A 26,134-nucleotide genomic window follows, 5' to 3' on the forward strand; every position below is an offset into this window, starting at 1 on the left:
TCCAAGGTCACACAGCAGGTAAGTGGCAGAGCTGGGACTACGAGCCCCGTAAGGTTTAGTGGATAGAGCACAGGCCTGAAAGTCAGAAGGACCTGGGTTCTAATCCCACCACAAGTCTGCTAATGTGACCACGGGCAAATTACTTAATATATCCGGCCTCATTTACCTCATGTGTAAAATGGGGATTAAAAGTGTGAGCCCCATGTGGGACAGGGAGTCTGTCGAGGTGGTACATACTAAATGCTTAACAAGTACCATAAGTATTATTACAATTACTTTTATTATCACACAGACAACAGACGTGGTTGCCAGTAATTAAAATCTGTGAAACCACTCCACAAGCATCATTTAAACCCCCCAAATTACCATGATTAAAACAAATAATAACTAAGCCACAGTCTGGTATCCATCTCTCCATGCAGGAGCTACTATTTTTGTCCTAGATTTTCTGTCCTACATTATCACTGCCTATTTTGCAGATAAAATGTAAGGATTTTATATATTTCTATTTGTTGTATCTAGTGCCATTTTAAGGTTCAGTACTTGCATCCCTATGCCCTTAGTTTAGGATGGGGTAGGCTGTGAGTGCTCTAAAAGTCATGTTGCGTGACTGACATGAGAATTTTTAACGCCACCAGTAATAAGAGCCTCCACCTAACCAAAGATATGTTCACTCTAGAATTTGTTTTTAAGGCTGAATTCATTTCCACTGATTATAGGCTTAGTACAATGGCCCAGATGAATTTCCTGACTTCCAGAATTTCCAAGACTGCAGGAAAGGAGGGTGGTGAAAAAAAAAAAGTTCTTCTCTACTCTCCGCAACCTCCCAATAAGCAATGTGACCTCGTTGAAAGAGCAAAGCCTGGCAGTCAGAAGGTCATGGATTCTAATGCCGGCTCCACCGCTTGTCTGCTGTGTGACTTTGGACAGGTCGCTTAACTGCTCTGTTCCTCAGTTACCTCATCTGCAAAATGAGGATTAAGACTGAGTGTTCCGTGCGGGACAGGGACTGTGTCCAAGCTGATTATCTTGTAGCTAACCAGCACTTAGTACAGTGTCTGGCACATACTAAGTACTTACCAAATACCTTTAAAAAAATAAAAATACAAAACTTCTATCTCTATATGCTCTTTGCCTTCATCCGCAGTGGGACTGAAAAAAAACAGCATATTCAGCTTTTTCAAAATGAATCCTTCCCACTTTGAGGGAAAATATGAAAATAATTTCTGCCGTGTCACTCGAGAAAGGGATTCAGGAAGGGCAATGGGCACTTGTTTTTGACTATGAGTTTGAGAATGGCACCCACATGAAAACATCCTTTAAATTTGAAATCAATCAGAATGTAAAATGCCATTTTTGAAGGGGATTTTGCCAAAGCCATCACAAAAAAATGTAAATACTTCTAGTAGATCTGCAATTATAACGCATTGAAAGCTTCAGAAGCCAAAGCGTCCTTCACGTTGGAAGATGTCCCCAGTGAAGGTGAGATCGGTCCACGAATACTGATGTGATTGAAGACCCACAGTGCTATGTGCTCCTTAAAATGGTGCTTAGGTAGGATGATGTGTTCTCCACTCACAGCACTTGTTGCTGTTTTTGAATGTCTTTTCGACAACCGTATGTTTGCCGTTTGCTAGTCTGTGACTCCCATGGCTAATAATAGGCTTCTGGGAAAACTTTACCGTATGGATTCTTCCAATTTAAACATTACTTTACTATATGCCCCTCTCCGCCCTCTGAATAGTTCACTCAAGGCAGCATCTGATTGGTGGGAAAATCTGCCCGTTTGAGTCTTCTGTGCCTGTGATGGAATTTCTGGGACTGAATCCAAGGTAGTTTAGACGAGATGGCTGGAGATTGGGGTGGAAAGGAGAGCGGTGTTTACTCCCTTGACACTTCTAGAGGAATTTCAATACTTCTGAAGTCCAAAAACACATTGTAAAAAGAAGCGGGAGGGGAAGCAAATAATAATAATCTTTTCTCCTGCACTTTTTCTCTTTCTTCCCCATGAAAAATCTGTGGCATTTTTTTTTTTCCTTTCGGGGACCAGGGAGAGGGGGTGATGGTAGAAAGTGAGCAGAAAGGAAACTAAAAATCAATCAGTGGTACTTATCGGATGCTTACTATATGCAGATGACTGTAGTTGGGAAAGTGCAGTGCAGTAGAGTTGGTAAACATAATTCCTGTTCACATGGAGGTTAGAGTCAAGAGGGGAAATACATATTAAAAACATTACAGTTGGAGTAATAGAATATAAGGCTATCCTGTGGGTTTGGGGTGAGTATCAAAGCGTTTAAGGGATACACAGTCAAGTGTATAATCCACAGGGGAGGGAGGGGAGGCGAAATAAGGGCAGAGTCAAGGAGGGCTTCTTAGAGGAGAAGTGATTTTAGGAGGATTTTGAAGGCAGTGGAAGTGGTGGACTCTCAGATGTGAAGATGGAGGGAGAAACATCAAGGCGTAGTGGATAGAGGACGGACCAGGGAGTCAGAAGGTCATGGATTCTAATCCTGACTCTGCCACGTGTCTGCTGCGTGACCTTGGACAAGTTACTTCACTTCTCTGTGCCTCTGTTACCTATATATAAAGTGGGGATTGAGACTGGGAGCTCCACGTGGGACAGGGACTGTGTCCAACCCAGCACATAAGACAGTGCCTGACAACTAGTAAGCACTTTGGAGAAGCAGCGTGACTTAGTGGAAAGTGCACGGGCTTGGAAATCAGAGGTCGTGGATTCTAATCCCGGCTCCGCCACTCGTCAGCTGTGTAACTTTGGGCAAGTTACTTAACTTCTCCGTGCCTCAGTTACCTCATCTGTAAAATGGACATTGAGACTGTGAGTCCCACTTGAGACCACTTGATAACCTTGAATCACCCCCAGCTCTTAGAACAGTGCTTGACACATAGTATGCACTTAAATACCATCATTATTAACAAATACCACAATTATTATTATCATTCCAGGCCTGAGGGAGGATGCGGGCAAGGAGTCAGCCTCAGGATAGATGAGACTGAAGTACAGAGCCTAGGTTGGTGGGAGAAGAGCAAAATTCAAACAAATGGGAAGAAAAACAGAACATATTATTTTCTGCGGGTTCCCAGCAAATCTGCGTGAAGAACCCGAAGAAGGATCTCGATTCACCTTCCCATTACTCCCCTGCCCTGCCCCACCCCCTCATCATCAGCAGTACCAAAACTCAGCCTCACTGCGTTGAGAAAGACGAGAGGAGCTTAGTAAAGCTACCTCTAAAACAGTCAGTCTTTGGGGAATTCAGTCTGTTCATGAAGTCAGACTGGTTCCAAAATACAACTGACTTTCTACCATTACTCAACAAAAGTGTGCGATTGAGTCCGCTGCTACGTGACACTACTTGAAACCGGGTCTCACTTTTAATTTTACAAAGTCAGTGTTCTGGCCTTCCCACTTCCCGTGTCCCAGTTCAGATCACCAGACAGTAATTATCTGCAGCTCACTGGGGTCGGGGAATAAGTCTGCTAACTCTGCTGCACTGTGCTCTTCCAGGTACTTAGTGCAGTGCTTTGCACACGGTAAGTACTCAATAAATGCAACCGATTGATTGATATCCTGCATTCATCCATCCTCTTCATAGATCCCACCTTTGGTAACATTGCCCTCTCCTCTTGACTCTCTATTCTCCTGCTGAACTCCAGCTCCTTCCAAGCAAACCAGCTTTCTTAACTGTCCCTTCTACAACTCATTGCTAACCACATTTCCTCTTCCTGGAACACAGCCTCAAACTCAGCTTTGCCAAACTCTGCCCCTTTCAAATAAGGCACTCCTTCCAGGAAGCGTTAATTACTGATTAATGATTGATTCCCATATCCATCGCCCACATCTCCTATTTCTGACTTTTAACTCCTTCTTAAGCCCCCAGAGTCACTGCCTCTCCCATCTCTTGCCTCTGACTACACTGCCACTTATTTCACCAGCAAAACTGAAAGCTTCCAAAGAGACCCCTCTCCGAAAATCTGCCTCACGTCTTCTCTGCCTCATTCCCTCCCACCTCACCTCCACTCTTCCCGGACATCTCTATAGAAATACACTCCTGCTATCTGCACCTCTGGCCCTCACCCTTCTGCCCCATCCGACTGCCATCTTCAACCACTCACTCTCCAACACTCCTTCCCCTCCACCTTCAAACGTGATCATGTACCTCTCACCCTAAAAATAACCTCCTTCGTTCCCACTCCCCCTCTGGTTATTACCAAAGCAGCCTTTGACCTCTCCCTCGCTGACTGCTCCTTCCTCACACCTTCCCTTCTGGCTGGAACTTCCTCCATCTTAACATCCAACAGACCACCACCTCCCTTCCTATCTTTAAAGCCCTACTTTAAGATCTCATCACCTCCAGGAAGCTTTCCCTGACTAATCCCACATCTCCCCACCCTCAATCAACTGCGCCTGTTGAGCACTTACGGTGTGCAGAATACTGCACTAAGTGCTTGGAAGAGTACACTAGACTAGAGTTGATAGACCTGTCCTCTGGGCATAACGAGCTTTCAGCCTAAACGAGGAGACAGACATCAATTATTCAATTTTATTTATTGAGCGCTTGTGTGCGGAGCACTGTACTGAGTGCTTGGAGTCCACCAGAGCAGAGTTGCTAGACATGTTCCCTCCCCCCAAATGAGCTTACAGTCTAAAGTCTGTTCTGCATCAGTGAAGCACTTAGTACTGCCCTATATGCATTTAAATACTCACCTCATCTCCAACCCAACAGAATTTTTACACCTATCCTCACACAGGTAGCAACTCCCTACCTGTGATTTATTCTAATATCTGCCTCTCCCTTTAGACTATAAGCTCCTTGAAGGCAAGTACCGTGTCTACTTCCTCTGTTGTACTCTCCTGAGTGCTTAGTACAGAGTCCTGCACAATAAATACCACTGATTGATCAATTACTGGTCACTAATTAATTGCTAATTAGTGATTAATCTTGCCATCGCATCTGACAGATTGGATGATAGATTAGGTGGAATTCCAGAAAATAGAGGACATTTAGGCGAGAATGTCTTTCCCCAGCTATAACCTACGTTAGGAACCTTCTGAAAGACGGCGCTCTGAATATTAAAGTCTATTTTTCAGAAAGTGAAGGGAAAACGAATAGTAATTAAAATAATACAATGAAATTAAAATTTGGGGATCTGGGTGGGGCTTTCTTCCCGCTAAACATCCACAGAATAAACACCTCTGACCCTTTCTCTCGCATATCTTCCAAAAACCTCTACCAAGGCCTTCGCTAGGAGTCTAGGGATTTCAACCATCACCAAGGAAACTCATTCACAATCAGGGGATGTGAGCACATGAGCAAAGAAAGAAGCCTTGTTTGGGCAACCAAGAAGGGACGCAAGGGATCCATCTCCCTTATGAGGCTCTTGATTAAATGCTTCTCCTTCCAGCCAACAGCAAAAAATGTCTTACCACTCATTCATTTATTCAGTAGCATTTATTGAGCGCTTACTATGTGCAGAGCACTGTACTAAGTGCTTGGAATGGACAAATCGGTACTCTTCAATCCCTACTGAGTTATGGGAGGCATGAAAAAAAATGATATTTACGGATTGAGCACTGCTCTAAGTGCTCCGGTAGATTCAATTTTATCAGGCTACAAACCAGTCCCTACCCCACATGGGACTTACAGTCTCAGTGGGAGGGAGAACAGGTATTGAATCCCCTTTTCACAGATGAGGCACAGAGAAGTGAGGAGACTTGCCTAAGGGCACACAGCAGGCAGACAGTGGAGCTGGGATTCGAACCTAGGTCCTCTCTTTCCCAGGCTCTTTCCACTAGGCCATAACCCTTCTCCAGCCATAACTAGCCACGTCCTAGCCTTCAAACTCAAAGCAACCAGTCCCTGCCATCTTCAAGTTCCAAGCGGAAGTGCTCGATCAGTCAATCGAATTTACTGAGCGCTTACTATGTGCAGAACAGTACTAAGTGCTTGGGAGAGTAGAATACAATAATGTTAGTATTTATTAAGCACTTACTATGTGCAGAGCACTGTTCTAAGCACTGGAGTAGATACGGGGTGATCAGGTTGTCCCACATGGGGCTTACAGTCTTAATCCCCATTTTACAGATGAGGGAACGGAGGCACAGAGAAGTAAGTGACTTGCCCACAGTCACACAGCTGACAAGGGGCAGATCCGGGATTCGAACCCATAACCTCTGACTCCCAAGCCCGGGCTCTTGCCACTGAGCCACGCTGCTTCTACAGAATTAGCGGTCGCATTCCCTGCCCATGATGAGCTTACAGTGTACCAATCAATCATTGGTGTTTATGGAGCACATTTCTGTGTGCAGAGCACTGACCTGAGAGCTTGGAAGACTACAGTACAAGAGAGTTGGCAGAACTGTTCCCTTTCCACAAGGGAGCTTACCGTCAAATGGGGGAGAGAGACATTAAAATAAAGTTATGTACCTAAGGGCTGTGGGAAACCTTGGCGATATTTATCTGTAATCTGGTCCATGTGACTACTATTTTATATGCTTGATGTCTTTATTAAGTCTAAATGAAAACAATAAGAAAATATTTGTGAAAGGCTCCTAGGTATCTGAGAGTTGTTGTCAATATCTTTATAAAGTGGAAGGAAAAAACCAGCTGGGCTTTTGACAGCCTAACTGGGTCAGGGAGGGGGATGTTCTTTCTAACATCTGGCATTTTGCAGTCAAAAGCAGCAGAATGCTAATTTGCATAATCAAAAAGAATTGATTCTGCCGCTCTTTTAATAAAGTTGTGCGGCTCAACAGATCGCTAACAAATCATCAACTGTGAATCCTGCAAGTTGGGCTCAATCATTCCCAGGTGATGGAGGATTCGGGAAGGGGAAGGACCGAGAGAGGTTAAAGGTGTGACGACGTGATTTTTCTATGTTTTTTCCTCCTAAGTTTAAAATGAAAAGGAACATACCGGTATTCCCTTAAAAATATTTTCCATCTTTTTTATTATGATTGGTATAGATACAGTCCAAAAGGTATAATCTTATATTTAAGAGATTATGCCGGATAGTTATAGCCAGGGTGTAAAATGTAGAGTAGTTTCATCTCTTTCATAACTATAAATCAAACACTGAATTGTGGCATGTCTCACAGATTATACTGGTTGTCCATGACCCTCTGATGGAGTTTCATGTAGCTGCATTTAGCATGGTTTGTGCAAACGTGGCTTAGCATTACGGATAAAATTACTTACCGCTCATCTGTAAAACGGAGATTCAAGACCTACTATCCCTCCTACTTCGACCATGAGCTCCACGAAGGACAGGAACCGTGTCTGACCCGATTATGTAACCTTGGCGTTATCCTTGATTCCTCTCTCTCCCGGCCCACATAGTCAATCTATCACTAAATCCTGGCGGTTCAACTGTCACAATATGGTTTAAATTGACCCTTGCCTCTCCATCCAAACTGCTCCCACGCTAATCCTACCCCACCTTGATCACCGTTTCAGCCTCCTCGCTGAGCTTCCTGCCATCTGTCTCTCTCCACGGCAGTCCATACTTCACTCTGCCTCTGGCCTGGAACACCCTCCCTCCTCGTATCCTACAAACAATGACTCGCCCCACCTTCAAAGCCTTATTGAAGGCCCATCTCCTCCAAAAGGCCTTCCCTGACTAAGCCATCCTTTCCTCTTCTCCCACTCCCTTCTGCATCAGCCTTACTTGTTCCCTAGATTCATCATCCCTCTCAGCCCCACAACACTTAGGTACATATCTCCAATTCATTTATATTAATGTCTGCCCTTCTAGATTATAAACTCATTGCAGACAGTGTGTCTGTTTATTGTTCTACTGTACTCTCCCAAGGGCTTAGTCAGTGCTTTGCACAGAGTAAGCACTCAATAAATACGATTGATTGACTGAAGCAAAGGAGGTAGGTTTGGTCTAGGGTAACAAAAGGACTGGGATGATTATAGATCATTAAATATGAGAGATCACATGTTGTATCTCCTGTAATATCTTGTAAATCATACATGATATATGTCGTATTATAAAATATGTGAATAAAATCACATCTTACAAATTACTCGTTTATTTATATTAATGTCTGTCTCCCCATCTAGACTGTAAGCTCATTAAGGGCAGGGAACATGTCCACTAATCCTGTTGTACTGTTCTCTCCCAAGCGCTTAGTACAGTGCTCTGCACATAGTAAGTGCTCAGTAAAAAGAGTAAGTACTCAGTAAAAACCGATGATTGATTGATGATCCTGAAGGAACTGACTAGAAGTCTCAGATCAATACCATCCGTTGGAGAACGGCGCCCAGTGGAGACTCGGGAGTGAGAACACTAATGAGCCAGTTGCTGCCATTCTAGATTAGCAATATGATTGATTTACTGCATATCCCCGCCAGAAGGACAACTGCTACTATAAGGTGCAGAAACTAAGAATTAGATGCCTCACTGAGGCCCTTGGACTTTTTTATGTTCTGTGATGCCACCTGGGGAATTGAAGTATGCGCTTGTAATGGATTCTGTTTCCCTCAGAACTCTGAGACTGGTCCATTTTAGAACTCCTTGCACCTGTACACGCCCTTGGTTTCTGGACAGGGCTCAAGCTCTTGTATTGAAAGGGGTTTTGAAGATAATGGATCCGGCACTTCTTGCCAGTTGGCAGGAGGGCATGAGGGTTGCAAATGTAATAATGGTTGGTATTTGTTAAGCGCTTACTATGTGCAGAGCACTGTTCTAAGCGCTGGGGGAGATACAGGGTAATCAGGTTGTCCCACGTGAGGCTCACGGTCTTCATCCCCATTTTACAGAGGAGGGAACTGAGGCACAGAGAAGTTAAGTGTATGTTGCCTTGTTCCGAAAAGCAGAAAAGTGAAGGGTCCCTATGTCATCAGGGGACAGATCCCACAATTCAATTTTAACAGGAAAAGAATAATAATGTTGGTACTTGTTAAGTGCTTACTATGTGCACAGCACTGTTCTAAGCGCTGGGGTAGATACAGGGTCATCAGGTGGTCCCACTTGAGGCTCACAGTCTTCACCCCCATTTTACAGATGAGGGAACTGAGGCCCAGAGAAGTGAAGTGACTTGCCCACAGTCACACAGCTGACAGGTGGCGGAGCCTGGATTCAAACCCATGACCTCTGACTCCCAAGCCCATGCTCTTTAGAAAAACTGTACTCTCTCTGAACCTCACTCACATCTTCAATCATTGCCGACAAATGAATGCAGGGTAAAAATGTAATATTCGGTAGAGGTCTCGTTGTGAGCCTCTGAGTGACTCCTCAGGTGAAAGAATTAAAGTATGAAAATGATGAGAGCTGCAAGACAAGAAGAGTATGGAAAAGCCAATGATGTTCAAGGATTCACAGCAAACATTTCGGGCAAGTCTTGTAGGGGATGTTTTATAAAATATCAATTTTATATGATTATTTATTTATATTGATATCTCTCTCCCCCTGTAGACTCTACACTCATTGTGGGTGGAGAGAGTCTACCATCTCTGCTGTATTGTACTCTCTCAAGCTCTACACGCAGTAAACACTCAATAAATAACATTGAGTGATTGATTCTGGAATATTAATGTTTTATTCATTCATTCAATAGTATTTATTGAGTGCTTACTATGTGCAGAGCACTGTACTAAGCGCTTGGAATGAACAAGTGGGCAACAGATAGAGACGGTCCCTGCCGTTACATCACCATGCAAAAACATCTCTACAGACTGTTACCCCCGTCATAAATTAGGGATAAACTTGGAAACAGGGAGCCATGTAAACATAAACGTGAACTATATTCACTTTTTTGGGAGCTGCTGTTTTTCATTTTTCTTTTTTTTAAACTTTAATAAACCTAGTTTATTTTCTTTTCATGTAAATCTTACTTAACTCTGACAGCTGGAATAGGATTTAGATCTGATGATATTCAATCCGTCTCCCCGTCAACTAAATCACACTAATCAACATTGGGTTTATTTACAATTTCAATTCCTCAAGGCACTATGAAGGGCACTTGGAGCAGGGAGAGTTCAAAGGACAGCAGGTCAGAGCTTCATCTGACACTTAAGGGTTGTGGATTCTGATCCAGACATAAGGCGTCATTTGAATTCCTGCAGGAAATGTCACCTCTTTATTTCACTCAGTGCTCCAATATCAAGAAATTCTGGAGACCAAACTGACGGCTCCTAGGAGAATGGTAAGAAATGGAGGAAATCATCTTAGATTTTTCAGTAGTGATTTGACTGTTAATTATAATTGATTGTGGTTCTTTGGGTCAAATGAACACTATTCAAATTATCATTTAAAATCCCGCAAGGTATGAGAAGCAGCACGGCCTAGTGGAAAGACCACCTACCCGAGAGTCAGAATATCTGGGTTCTAATCCCGGCTCTGCCAATGGCTTGCTGTGTGACCTTGGGCAAGTCACTTCTCTGCTCTTCAGGTTCCTCATCTGTAAAATGGGGATTAGGTCTGTGAGTCCTATGGGGGACAGGAACCGCATCTGCCCTGATTAATATGTATTCATTCATTCATACAATCGTATTTATTGAGTGCCTACTGTGTGCAGAGCACTGTACTAAGCGCTTGGAAAGTACAATTCAGAAACAGAGACAATCCCTACCCAACAATGGGCTCACAGAGCTTAATACAATGCTTATCACACTGTAAGCACTTCTAAAAAAAAGCCATAAATTCCCACCCCCAAACTGAGAGCTGTTTGCTTCTAAGAATGATCTCAGCACAGGAGGAGGAAAGACGTGGTATGTACAAGTAGAATTTAGTATCTCTGACAATGCAGAGTGCAAAAAGAAACCATGCATATCAATTTCACTGCTCATTATGTTACAATAAAACCACTATGTAAAAGAACCCTCTTTAGAAGGCAACTTCCTATTATGGAGTCTTTTCCAGATCACTGTAAAATTCACTGTACAGCTCAAAACTCTTTTAAAAGACCTCCATAAAAAAGTCCCATAATTTTAAATCCCCCTAAATAGGATCCCTTGATTTTGTTACAAAGAGCGTTCACTCTATCGGCATATAAGCATCGGCAGAGACGGATTCTGCTATGAATTTCACGGCCCAGGGCATTTCAAACTCATGCCTATGGGCGGGCTGTGGTTATTCATCGGCAAATACAGCAATTTTCAGTAATCCAATATACTGTTACTGAATAGAAGAAGTGGGTAGTACAGTGCCTGGCACGTAGTAAGCACTTAACAAATACCATTAAAAAAAAAAAATAGGGACACGTGACTATGTTGAATTCCCTCCTCTCCATTCTCTCCCAGTGCTCAGTACAGTGTGCTCTGCACCCAATAAACACTTAATAAATACTATTATAGAATTACCACTAAAGGGAGAGGAAGAAGGAAATGACAAGAGAAACACGCAGCACTAATTCAGATGGCCCTTGTCGTGGGGCAATCATCAACCAGAAGGATGAAAGAAAGACAGCACCGAGAGAGAAGTGTACCGATTGGTACATTCCAAGCGCTTAGTACAGTGCTCTGCACATAGTAAGCGCTCAATAAATACTATTGAATGAATGAATGACAGTAAGAGAGAAGACGTCAAGGCCACGGTCTACCACCCGGCCAGCTCTTTCCTCCAGACTTAAGGGGCTACTTTCGGGAGTTTTAATGGTATTTAAGTGCTTACTGTGTGCCAGGGACTCCACTAAACGCTGGACTGGACACATTAAATAGATTGGACACAGGTCCTGTCCCACATGGGGTTCACAATCTTAATCCCCATTTTACAGATGAGGTAACTGAGGCACAAGAAGTGAAGTGCCTCTAGGGTGTCATTGCCAGGGTTCCCTGGGTGAGGTTATCTACAGGCAACTGCCCTCCTCCAGAGAAACGCCCAAGGCTGTCCAGAGTGGCAGTGGAGAAGAGGGCGACTCCGTCTAATGGAGGGGGCACAAGGGTGACGGTTCAGGTAAAGGAGAACCAACTTTCGGTCTCATTCTCTTGCATTCCTCCCGCTTCCCTGATAACTGCTGCCTCATTGCCCTTTGAGGGCCACAGCCGTGTGTTCAGTACATACTTTTGAAAGAGTCACTGAATGGATTCAGGAGGTCACATACGGCCTGTGGTAAAACCTGGCCTGTCAGTTAAAGACAAAGATGGGCATTTGGTATGAAGCCCGGCAGTTCGGCATGGGATCCTTTTGACGAAGAAAAATGAGGTAATTTCTTATTGGCTGTGAATCTGTGAGATGATGTGTATGGTTGCCCAAGGTCCCGCAGCAAGCCATTGGCAGAGCTGGGATTAGAACCCAGATAATAATGATGTTGGTATTTGTTAAGCGCTTACTACGTGCAGGGCACCGTTCTAAGCGCCGGGGTCCGGTAAGGGTAATCAGGTTGTCCCACGTGAGGCTCACAGTCTTCATCCCCATTTTACAGATGAGGGAACTGAGGCCCAGAGAAGTGAAGTGACTTGCCCGCAGTCACCCAGCTGACAAGTGACAGAGCTGGGATCCCAGCTCTTCGGACTCTCAGGTAGGTGGTCTTTCTACTAGGCCAAGCTGCTTCTCATACCTTGCAGGATTTTAAATGCTAATTTGGATAGTGTTCATTTAATCCACAGAACCACAATCAATTATAAGTAAGAGTAAAACCACTACTGGAAAAATCTGTGGTGAAACCTGACCTGACTGTCAGTTAAAGATAAGGATCGGCATTTTGTATGAAGCCCGGCAGTTCGGCCCGGGATCCTTCTGACAAAGAAAAGTGAGGTAATTTCTTATCGGCCGTGAATTTGTGAGACGATGTGTATGGTTGGTATGCATGTGGGTGTGTGTATGTGTTTGTGTCCACTTAACCCTGATGCTCTTCTGGGATGACTCTTACCACCTCTGTTATACTGCACCCTCTCAAGCGCTTAGTACAGTTCTCTGCACACCGTAATAATTGTGGCATCCATTAAGCGCTTACTATGTGGCAAGCACTGCACTAATCCCTGGGGTAGATACAAGGTAACTGGGTTGGTTGGACACCAAACCTGTCCCACACCAGCGCTTAGTACAGTACCTGATACATAGTAAGTGCTTAACAAATACCACAAAAAAAGCATCTAACTAGGAGACTTACTTTCAGTAGGTGCTCAGTGAATACCGATAACCACCAACATGGATAAAGCCACCAAAGACCCTTTCTGTGACAATTTGGAGGCCTGTAGAACCTGCGATTACTTAAATTGATATATTCCACCATAGTGGTTTTAAATCAAAGTTGGCATGCCTATATTATTTTTGCCAAAAATATCAACTGCATATTCTTTGCCCTGCCTATCTGCTGATTCAGTCGGAACTTGCTGTTTTCTGTTCTCTAGTCAGAATGGGCTTCTTCCCAAACCAGGTGCCCCTATGGGAGCTGGCAGAGTAAGAAAGTGTTGCCTAGTGGATACAGCACAGGCCTGGAAGTCTTCTGACTTCCTGAATTCTAATCCCGACTGACACCTGTATGACACAGAGAAGCAGCGTGGCTCGGTGAAAAGAGCCCGGGCTTGGGAGTCAGAGGTCATGGGTTCAAATCCCGGCTCTGCCACTTGTCAGCTGTGTGTCTGTGGGCAAGTCACTTCACTTCTCTGTGCCTCAGTTCCCTCATCTGTAAAATGGGGATTAACTGGGAGCCTCACGTGGGACAACCTGATTACCCTGTATCTACCCCAGCGCTTACAACAGTGTTCTGCACATAGTAAGCACTTAAATACTAATATTATTATTACTTTTCTGTGTGACCTTGGACTAGTCATTTAACTTCCCTGTGGCTCAGTTACTTCATCTGCAAAATGGAGATTAAAACCAAATCCCGTGTGGAACATGGTCTGTGCCAAGTCTTATCTTCCATCTACACTAGCGCTTAGTACAGTGCCTAGCACATGGTAAAGGCTTAACAAATGTCATAACAACAACAATAACAAAAGACTCTAGACTGTAAGCTTATTCCGGGCAGGGAACGAGACTGCTAATTCTGTTATCTTGTATTTTCCCTCGTGCTTAGTACAGTACTCCGCACATAGTAAGTGCTCAATAAAGACCACTGAAAGAATTTTCAGTTGAGAAGGCCACCGTTTCCCATCTGACACAGAAGTACAGGGGCCTTGGAATTTCACATGTGACTTGAGATGAATTTCAATGTGAATTAAAGGAAAATGAAAATATATTCCATTCCAGGCTTTGAGGATGCAGGGCTCATCATCTTCATGTAGAACAGGTTCCAAATGATATTTTTTTTTTGCAGGCTACCAATGTACTTGGTTCTATTTAATCAACCTTAAATTTTTTTTTTAAGTATTTCAACAGTCCAAAAGTTTTGAGTCATTTTTATGTTACTTCCAATGTCACTCCCGCAGTACTAATAATTTGTTCGGGATTTACTATATAAGTCATAGCAAATACAAGGATTTCTGTGGGGAGAGCTGTTTCAGTCAGGACTCAATTATATTTGACTGCTTATGAATTTCTAAATATAGTGAGTTGTTTTTATCATGATGCATAGCATCCAAAAGATAAGACTCCATCCTCATAAACATTAACTGTTGTTGTTGGCATATGTAATCATTTTGCTAAATGATTCTTCAAATGAGAAACTATTAAGGACTGAAATTAAGTTTAATGGCCTTAAATTTCCAACGTGTGTTTTAATGGAGTAAGTCCATTAAATAAAGTGTTTCTTACAACTTAGCCCAAGCTCCTAATAGGCTTGAGTGGTCATTATTATAAAGCTATCAAAGGACATCTCTAGGAGGCCTCCTGGTTTTTTTTTTGTTTGTTTGTTTTACTGGGTTAGGAGAGCTAATACGTGTCTAGGACTGGAGCATAATGTAACATATCACTGACATTTAACATGTTAGAGATTGAGTGGGAAAGAATCTCTTTAGAGCAGTCGTCTCTGATATAAAATTCATTTCCCTTGTGCCTTAGTGAAAGGGTTTTGCGACTGAAACTTGGCATTTGCCCAACCGCCACCATGCAGCCTGAACCACAATTTTAAATGACAGCCATCGTCTCCCTCTCGCTCCCCTTAGAAGTAACTCACGTTGGGAAGGTTTAGGACATTGAAGAACTAGAAAAATGCTGCTGCTCTCTCAGTTCCTGAAAGAACCCAACCCCATTGCCCTTCCAGAACCCAGAGTAGAGTCCTATAGATGGGACGTTGGATCTTTCATTGTGGAAGCAGTTAAGGACATTTCCATAGATGTTTTAGTAGTTGGTCTCACAGAATTAATAATTATAATAATAATGTTGGTATTTGTTAAGCGCTTACTATGTGCCGAGCACTGTTCTAAGCGCTGGAGTAGATACAGGGTCATCAGGTTGTCCCACGTGAGGCTCGCAGTTAATCCCCATTTGACAGGTGAGGTAACTGAGGCCCAGAGAAGGGAAGTGACTTGCCCACGGTCACACAGCTGCCAGGTGGCAGGGCCGGGAGTCGAACTCATGACCTCTGACTCCGAAGCCCAGGCTCTTTCCACTGAGCCACGCTGCTTCAATTCAATCGTGATGATCTGTGGGCAGAGGGCAATCTAACAATAATCAGACGCTTTCCCTGTCCGCAACGAGCTTACAGTCTAGAGGAGGAGTGGACACGCGCCCGCCCCCGGCAGTCGGAGGAAACAGTGTCCATGCATCCCAGTTGACAGTCCTCTCTCCATGTACAAAGCCCCTCCTGCAGAGGGATATCTGGCTCTCTCTTGCGGCTCTGCTACCTGAGATGGAGACGTTTCAATTATCCGTCCGCCTCCCAACTCTGCTATGTTGTAGTCGCCAAAGCACAGTGCTGTGCACTCAGTAAGCTCTCAAAAAAATAATCTTATTTATTGAGCACTTACTGTACACAATGCACTGTATTAAGCGCTTGGGAGAGTACAGTGCAACAACAGAACAGAAACATTACCTGCCCACATCTAGATACCACTGACTGATTGATTATTTTTTGGAGTGGTTGAGGAAGCCTGGATTGGGGGGGGGGGGATTATGGCACAGTCACAAGCAGGGTGGGCTAGTGGGTAGAGCACGGGCCTGGAAGTAAGGGGATCTGGGTTCTAATCCTGGTTCCTCCAACTGATTTTTTTCATTTTTCAGGATACTTGTTAAGCGCTTACTATACACCAGGCACTGTTCTAAGCACTGGGGTAGAAACAAGTTAATCGGGTTGGAGAAAGTCCCTGCCCCACATGGGACTCACAGTCTTAATCCCTATTTTCCAACTGAAGTAACCGAGGCACAGTGAAGTTAAGTTATTTGACCATGGGACTTGCCCCAGTGCTAGTACAGTGCCTGGCACAGAGTAAGCGCTTAACAAATACCATTATTGTTACGGTCTTAATCCCCATTTTACAGAGGAGGGAACTGAGGCACAGAGAGGTGAAGTGACACAAGTCGCAGAGCAGACAAGTGGTGGAACCAGGATTAGAACCCTGGTCCTCTGACTCCCAGGCCCCTTCTCTTTCCACTTGGTCACACTACTTCCCTGGATAACAAATCCATCAGGCAGAGCCTACTCAAACAGCATTTTCTCACTATCAAAGTATAAAAAATACCCAAGAAGTATATGCTTGGACTCCACGGATAAGGATATTGGGGTTTAAGAGGGGGCCTATCGGCCAATTGCATTAATATTTTCCAATAGGCACATGGAAGAGTGATTCCAGATTCTTCTGGTGGTTTTTTTTTTTTTCCTGCAGATTTCATTTAGAGAATTATAATTGAATCTTGGAAATAAGGCAAGACAAATGACGAAAACTGCCTTTTTTGTAGAGAAAATAAATGAGAATGTGTAAAGAAGATGTAAGCAAAGTTAGAACTTTCTGTAAGGAGGGAAAAAAAAATAAATTGATTATAAAAACCTTTAAAGACGATAGCTCAGAAGAGAGGCAAAGAAAGGAATAGTAGGAAATTTAACATTCCACATGTATTTAGAAAATAAAGTACCATCACTTTAAACATTTGAAAACGGTGCAAGAGGATTGCCTAGATTAATTAAAAGATTGCATAATTAAATAGTATAACATGAAATCCATCTATAATTGTTTTGGCATAGTCTTACTCCTAATACTTTATCAAAAGGACCTCAGTGCTATTCAGAGAAACTTTTTTTCTATTTTGATGTCAATTAAAATGTTGAATATTAAATTAACAAAACATATTCTCTTGATTAATTTCACGACTCCTGTTTTCAGTGTGTCAGTGGAATTCTTTTGCATAATTTTCAACTTTAGATAACTTCCTTATTGCCTTTTTCATATAAAAGATGAGGGTTGTCAGATTTCTTAATTTCCCAGTGGAAGCCTTTGGTAAGAAAAAGCTCTATATTTAGGCACAACACAAACTCCAACCCTATTTCCATGCAGTTCCCTCACTACAAGGTATACATTGTATTGATCGTAAAAGGATCTGGAGAGCTGCAAACATGCAAACCGTTTGCCTAGTAAAAAAAAAAAACCCGGCTCCTAATAATGAAATAAAGGCAAGCACATTTGTTTATTAATCCAGCCATTAGCAGGCAGCCAGAAAGTCTCTATCTTGAAAAGATTTACGAATGTGTTTAAAGTAATTTCTCTCAACAAATCGCAATTTGAAAATGTTAAGAGGTTAGAGCATATCTTAATTGAGACATCAAAAAACTGCAGCTAACAACATATCTTATCTCCAGGAAGTCTAAAACTGTTGAAGAAGGTACACCGGTTCTGGGAAGGGAATGCCACAAGGGACAGTGACATACCGGGTCAATATAAATTGTATTTTGCATTTATATAGCATCTTTCTTCCAATGAGCTAGATCACTTTATACCTATTATCTCATTTGTTCACCCATTACTCCCAGGCAGATTTTATGTTCCTATTTTACATTAGAAGAATTAAATGCCTATAACCTCCCTCTATATCTATGGAAATACCCTGAATCTCACTGTTCAGTCTGTCCTCTTTTTATTTTCTATGAATTTGGCAAAAGAGAGAAGTTCCAAAATTATGCCCGTGGTATTGTTTTGGTCAAGGTCAAACCACTTCCGAAAAGGTCATTAACAGGAACGACCTGTTTTAAGTGGACATTCTCTGAAGGGAAAGATCTAAGTACATGTCTGAGTCTTTTTCTTAAAACCTATTTCTGCATAGCACCCGACTGCTTAAAAATCTTTCCCTTTCCCGCCTTCATAAAGAACAAAACTTCCGATCACTGATTTTGAAGACACTCAATCAGCAACCCCCTCTTGCTTCTTGCCTATTGTAGCTGTTCCACTACATGCCACCTTTAGCTTCTATCAAGCTGATCTATTCACAGTGCCTCATCCTTATCTCTCCGGCCCCTTGATCGAGCATTCGATCAGTCCTATTTGTTGAGCACTTCATGTGTGCACAGCACTGTACTGGGAGTCAGAAGGACCTGGGTTCTAATCCTGACTCTGCCACTTGTCTGCTGTGTGACCTTACCCAAGGTCACTTTTCTTCTCTGTTCCTCAGTTAGCTCATATGTAAAATAGGGATTAAGTGTGTGAGCCCCATGCACTTAGAACAGGGTTTGACACATAGTAAGAGCTTAACAAATACCATTATTATTATGCCCTTGGTTCCGCTCCACATACCTATTTAAAACTAGTCTCTGGGTGACTCTCTCCCAGCCCTGTATGTGTTCACACCACCTAGAGACAGAGCTAGCTGCGCTACTAATGATAATGCGAATTGTCCCTTCCAAGAGCTCAGTACAGTGCTCTGCACACAGTAAGCGCTCAGTACGATTGAATGAAAGATGCTATTATTTGCTATTGTCTTAATGAGAAGCTCATCCCCTCGAGTCTATTTATTGCCATCGTTCTCGTCTGTCCGTCTCCCCCGATTAGACTGTAAGCCCGTCATAGGGCAGGGACTGTCTCTATCTGCTACCGATTTGTTCATTCCAAGCCCTTAGTACAGTGCTCTGCACATAGTAAGCGCTCAATAAATACTACTGAATATTGAATGCTAATTATTGAACACTTGCTGAGTCCTATATGCTCAGGAACCACCCTAATATTTTATATCGAGGTATTCGTGAAGCATTTACTAGGTTCCTCGATCAGTCGGCGAATCAATCAGTGGTATTTATTGAGCGTTACTATGTGCAGACCACTGTACTAAGCACGTGGAGGAGTACAATACAAAAGAACTGGCAAACACGTTCCCAGCTCACATCGAGTTTACAGGCCAGAGGGCGAGGTTATAGTCTAGATGGGGAGTACAGTTTCAAGCACTGTACTAAGTAAGCCTTGGGGTAAACGCAATCAGGTCCTACCCGGAGCTAACAGTCTAAGTAGGATGGAGAACATGTATTGAATCCCCATTATGCAGATGAGGGAACTGAGGCTCAGAGAAGTTAAATGACTTGACCAAGGTCACACAGCAGTCATGTAGTAGAGGTAGGATTAGAATCCAGGTCCTCTGACTCCCAGGGGCATGCTCTTTCCAACAGGTCACACTGCTTCTCTGAGGCTTTTGGAGAAGATTACCCTTCTCTAATGCTTTCCTTGTTCTCAGGGCATGTGTCCCCTCTCCCGCAAGGTTCATTCTCCCGACTAGCACATCAGAGATGGAGTAGAAATGATTTCTAACATTTATACAGTTACCCGGAGACCAATGAAGTTAATTTAGGTTTTGACCCAAATTCACAATTTTAAATATCACTTCAAGATTTCCTGTGATCTTGTCATGCCCATGTCGGGAAATGACATGGTCATTTCCCATCTGTTTAAAGAGAGGAGAGATAAAATACTTTTCCCTCTGCTGTGTAGCAAACGGATCAATATTTGAACAAAATATCCTTCTTTATCGTATTGAACTTAAACAGTTTGTGATTAATGAACTAGCCGTAGATTGGATCCTTATATTTAATTGTATGGAACACTGTAATGAAAAAGCAATATTCGCGAGATACTGAAAATGATTATTATCGCTCGGAACAACTGCCTATGCCAAGACCAACTTTTGGTTTCCTACAAAATGTCATTTTGTCTTACTCCATAACTGTAAAACCGACAGGGCTACCTGAAAAACAAATGCAAAAGAACAATGGGAAAACATTTATCAGATTGTGACCCTGAGTTGAACTGCTTCTATCTACAAGGTTTTAGTTTTTTCGGTTTTGAATACTTTTCGAATCCTGCTGGTGTTTCTAAATAATGTGTCATTTATTATTGAAGCAGCATGGCATAGCAGATACTGCACGGGCCCGGGAATCAGAAGGTCATGGATACTAATCCCGGCTTCACCTCTTGTCCGCTGGGTGACCTTGGGCAAGTCACTTAACTTCTCTGTACTTCAGTTACGTCGTCTGTAAAATGGGGATCGAGACTGTGAGCCCCATGTGGGACAGGGACTGTGTCCAACCCTATCTGCTTGTATCCATCCAAGCCCTTAGTACAGCGTGTGGCACATAGTAAGCACTTAACAAATGCCATAATTAATTATTACTATTATTGCAGTGCCTGGAACATAAGTGCTTGACAAATACCATAATTATTTATTATTATAGAAACAGGCTCCCTAATAGTTGGTGATTAAGAAATAAATTTCAGTCACTGCAAATCCTCTTTTAGATAGTGATACTTAGATTGGGTCCCATATGGGACAGTGACTATATATATCTGATTGATTTATATCTAACCCAGCACTTAGACCTGTGTCTGACTTATAGTAAGTGCTAAATACCATGCCAAAATTTCTTTTTTAAAAAAAAAAAATAATATGTCTTCTGCCAGATGCTAATTTTAACAGAAGTCCCACACCAGATACACCTGTCCACCCTTTTGTGATTTTTTTGGACCTAGAGAAAGCCTGACAACAGAAAGCAATTCCCAGGGTAGATCAGCCCAATCATTTCCTTATTCCTTCTGCTGAAGCTGCGTTTTCCTCACCTACTCCAGTTTCACCTCACCTGTAAGTCACTTTAAGGAACAAATTGCTTCCTTTAGGGTTTTGGAAGAGAATGTTTCCAGATAACCTGTTATTACTTCATGCTGGAGATTCAATCTGTTCTATTAAAATAAACTACTGCACCGGATCTTTTGTTCTTACTACACTTTCAAACAGTGTCTAATTCCCCCGTGGCTTCTTTTTCAGCTTTTAGTCCAGTGCTCAGCACACAATAAGCACTTCAGAAACACCGTTACTACTTAAAACCATGGCCTGGGTGTCAAAAGACCTGGGTTCTAATTCTGGGTGCCACTTGCCAGCTGTATGACCTCGAGCCAGTCATTTAACTCCTCTAGGCCTCCATTTCCTTACCTGCTTTGCACACAGTAAGTGCTCGATAAAGCGAATGAATGAATGTAAAGTGAGGATCAATGACCTGTTCTCCCTCTACTTAGACTGTGAGCCCCATGTCGGGTAGGAACTGCATCTGACCTAATTATCCTGTCTCTATTGCTTTAGTATGGTGCTGGGCACATGGTAAGTACTTAAATACAACACTTGTGACTGAACTCACTGAAACAAGGGGAAAAAAAAGAAACATGAACTCAGTCCAGAAAGCAGTTCCTTATTGCCACTGAATACGGTGATGAACTACGGCACGTGCTTCCATTTTCCAGGCAGATCTGTTGTCATTTGAAATACCTCACAAAATTGACTGTAGGTATGTTTTATCTTACTGCTATAGAAATGTCTGATTCGGTTCCACAGTCATGCTCTGTTTAAGGGTGCAACTTACCGGACTGTCCCCTGCCTTGACCTCATCTTCGCTGTCTCATTGCATTTGTCTCTATCCAGGCTAGTGACTCACATCTTGGTCCACAAGCTGGGAAGAAAACCAATAAACCTGAAAAGAGCAACTTTGCCTCACTGTTTTCTATTAGAAATTAGGATAGCGCATTGGCTCGCTGCCTTGACATTTACTCGCTGATATTTCCATTCTGAAGCGGTGGCTTGTTCTGGGGAAGATGGGGAAAAGAAGGAAGAGTTCACTTTTACGCTAAACGCGAGGGTAATCGCCGGCAAGGAAAGGAGCATTCTAACATGCGGTTCGATTCTCCTGGGCAGGAGCCCGCAGGAATTTCCTTAAAAAAAGGTACATATCTGTCAAATGAGATCCCCAGGAAAAGCGGTGAGCATATAGATGCCAGTGTTTTACATCGTGATTCTGTTTGAAATTTGTTTAGAATCACTTATTCTGTTACAACGGATATCTGCTAATGGGTGAGGTTAAAAAGCAGTTTGATAAGGCGCTCTGATGAATACAGATTTACATTTTAAGTAGCACTGAGCTGATTCAAATCCCAGTACAGTTGCCCTCCTTTGCACTTTTCTACTTGATGACCTTTTTCCCGGCAGTTACTCTGTTTATCTTTTTATTGGAGAGTTAGCAATAACCAGTAGGGGTTGACTAAGCATGAATATTCTGCAAAGAATTTCAAAGATTAGAGTTCTCAGAATATATGAGAACTGTAGGTAAGGATCCATATATCGGCTTAACATTTTGCTTCAGATGTACAATAGTAGTCTTTAATGGCACAGTATAATTGCAGATGGAAATAGAGGACCCACTGAGAGTCTGGAACGATCCAACAATAACAATGTTGGGATTTGTTAAGCGCTTACTATGTGCAGAGCACCGTTCTAAGCGCCGGGGGAGATACGGGGTCATCGGGTTGTCCCACGTGAGGCTCACAGTTAATCCCCATTTTCCAGATGAGGGAACTGAGGCCCAGAGAAGTGAAGTGACTCGCCCACAGTCACACAGCTGACGAGCGGCAGAGCCGGCATTCGAACCCATGACCTCTGACTCCCAAGCCCGGACTCTTTCCACTGAGCCACGCTGGCAGTTACCCCCGCCTGGCTTCCTTACGTGATACCAGGCTGGTGTGGCTAGCCATTATTTTTCCCTTAAAACAATAGCTTTACTGAAAAACTTTATGGGAGGTAAAGACATGCTCTTCATTCATTCACTGAAACCAGTTGTTGATATGAATTCATTCATTCAATCGTTCAGTCGCATTTATTAAGTGCTTACTGTGTGCAGAGGGCTGTCCTAAGCGCTTGGGAGAGTACAGTATAAAAATAAACAGACATATGCGCTGCTCACAACGAGCTTACAGCCTAGAGGGGGAGACAGACATTAATATAAATACATTATGGATATGTGAGGTGACGTTCTTTAAATAGTTCATCTTGAGTGGGAGAGAGCCGGGAAATTTATTATGCATCCTCTGCTCTCTTCCGTTAACGAACAGCTTGGATAGAAAATGAATAAATGAAGGACGTGTACATGAGTGCTGTGGGGCTGACAGAGGTGACTATACGTGCATTAATCACTTGCATTTTTTAATAAGGATAACGATTATGGCATTGGTTAAGCACTTACTGTGTGCAGAGCATTGTTCTAAGCCCTGGGGAGGATACGAGGTTATCAGGTTGTCGCATGCGGGGCTCAGTCTTAATCCCCATTTTACAGATGAGGTCACCGAGGCACAGAGAAGTTAAGTGACCCGCCCAGAGGCACACAGCTGATGAGTGGCGGAGCCGGAATTAGAACCCATGACCTTCTGACTCCCAAGCCCGTGCCCCTTCCACTGAGCCATGCTCCCTCACTGTGTTCAGAGCCCTATATTAAGAACTTGGGAAAGTACAATAGAGTACAATTTGTAAATGCAATCTCTGCCAAAAAGGAGCTTACAGCGTCCAGGGCAGCTCAGTCAGTCGGTCAAATTTATCGAGTGTTTACCGTGTGCGGAGCCCTGAACTAAGAGCTCGGGAGAGTACGACAATATAACTGACACATTCCCTACCACCTTCTCTGCCCCCAGAGAAGCAGCGTGGCGTAGTGGAAAGAACATGGGCTTGGGAGTCAGAGGTCGTGGGTTCTAATCCGGGCTTCGCCGCTTAGCTGTGTGACTTTGGGCAAGTCACTTCACTTCTCTGGGCCTCAGGTATCTCATCTGTCAAATGGGGATTGAGACTGTGAGCCTCATGTGGGACCACCTGATCATCTTGTATCTACGCCAGCGCTTAGAACGGTGCTTGGCACATAATACGTGCTTAACAAATAATAATAATGATAATGTTGGTATTTAAGCACTTACTATGTGCAGAGCACTGTTCTAAGCACTGGGGTAGATACAGGGGAATCGGGTTGTCCCATGCGGGGCTCACTGTCTTCATCCCCATTTTCCAGATGAGGTAACTGAGGCCCAGAGAAGTGACTTGCCCCCAGGCACTCAGCTGACAAGGGGCAGAGCCGGGATTCGAACGCATGACCTCTGACTCCCGAGCCCGGGCTCCTTCCGCTGAGCCACGCTGCTTCAAAGACCGTCGCTATTAGAACAGGCTTAGAGCCTACAGCCCACGTGCGGCTCCTTGAGCAATTCTGTTAGCCTCGCGTTGGAGCCACACTCCCAAATCGAAGGGCAAGATGTTCATCTTGGAATGTTAGTTCACCGGGATTCATGCAATGTTCCTGGAAACACAGTGGGATGAGAACAGAAAACCCAAACAGCTGCTATCGGCTCAACTGACTACAAACAGTAGGGAAAGAACAAAGCCTTTGGAAGGCAGAGTGGGCGGCAGGAGAAACAGGTTGGCAAGCAGCTATCGCGGGGAAAAGAGCTTGGGCAGTAATTTCTGAAAACAATCAGGCAATCTAAATCAGCAGGAGGCCATAAAAGGCAGAATATCAGCATTTATGCGCTGTGGAATGGGTCCTTAGCTGCACAGATTTCTTTGCAACCCCACTAGGGAACACGGATTCAACCTCATAAAGTGTGGTCTAAAAATGTGACGCCGATAGAGAAGCAGCTGTGACTTAGTGGAAAGAGCATGAGCCTGGGATTCCGGGCACCTGAGTCTGACCCCAGCTCTACCAGTTATCTGCCGTGTGACCTTGGGCAAGTCACTTCGTTTTTCTGTGCCTCAGTTACCTCATCTGTAAAAGGGGGAGAGAGACTGCGCGCCCCATGAGGGATATGGACCGTGTGCAACCTGATCAGCACGTATCTGCTCCAGCACTTAGTTCATTCATTCGATAGTATTTACTGAGTGCTTTCTATGTGCAGAGCACTGTACTAAGCGCTTGGAATGGACAATTCGGCAACAGAGACAATCCCTGCCCACTGACGGGCTCACGGTCTAATCGATTAAGTGCCATCGAGTCACTTCCGATTCATACCTGCTCCATGGATGTACTCTATAATAATAATGATGTTGGTATTTGTTAAGCGCTTACTATGTGCAGAGCACTGTTCTAAGCGCTGGGGGAGACACAGGGTCATCAGGTTGTCCCACCTGAGGCTCCCAGTTAATCCCCATTTTACAGACGAGGTAACTGAGGCCCAGAGAAGCGAAGTGACTTGCCCACAGTCACACAGCTGACAAGTGGCAGAGCCGGGATTCGAACTCATGACCTCTGACTCCCAAGCCCGGGCTCTTTCCACTGAGCCACGCTGCTTCTCATATCCAGAACGTCCTGTGCCATAATCCACAACCTTTCTAATGGCTCTTGGGTTATCGTCGCTATAGTCTCTATCCATCTAGCTGCTGGTCTGCCTCTTCCACGGTTTTCCTGGACTTTTCTTTCCTAGCAGTAGTCTCTGCTCCAGATGATTTAGTACCGTCAAATAACCAGGTCAAAATCCCCGTTGCACATGAGGCTCACAGGGCAGGTAGATGGGAAAACAGCCAATTAAGCCCCCGTTGGCAGATGACAAAAGTGAGGTTCAAAGAAGTTAAGCAACTTGCCCTAAGTCACACAGCAGGCAAATGGCAGAGTTGGGATTGGAACCCAGGTCCCTGGGCTTCCAGGCCCATGATCTTTCACGTAGGCCACACTGCTTCTGGACTCCTCATTTCCTTTCCAAGTGCTCTTTCACGTAGGCCACACTGCTTCTGGACTCCTCATTTCTTTCCCAAATCTAGTCCTCTAACTTTCTAATCATAGGGTCAACACCACCCCATTCCCTCTGACCCAAAAGCACACAAGGTTAGACTCCTGGCTTTCTTTCAGAGCTCACATTCAGTCCGATGCTATATAAAGTTTCCCCCAAAATACTTCCAAGATCTTCTCCTGGTTCAGGTAATCATTATAGTCCAGGTAAACTACTATATCAGCCCACTGAGCTCTCACCCTGTCTCCGGACTCTTCCCTGGCCCGTCGATACTAAACTCTGCTGCTGCTATAATTTTCTACATC

Source organism: Ornithorhynchus anatinus, chromosome 14, assembly GCF_004115215.2.
Source record: "Ornithorhynchus anatinus isolate Pmale09 chromosome 14, mOrnAna1.pri.v4, whole genome shotgun sequence".
NCBI classification, from domain to species: Eukaryota; Metazoa; Chordata; class Mammalia; order Monotremata; family Ornithorhynchidae; genus Ornithorhynchus; species Ornithorhynchus anatinus.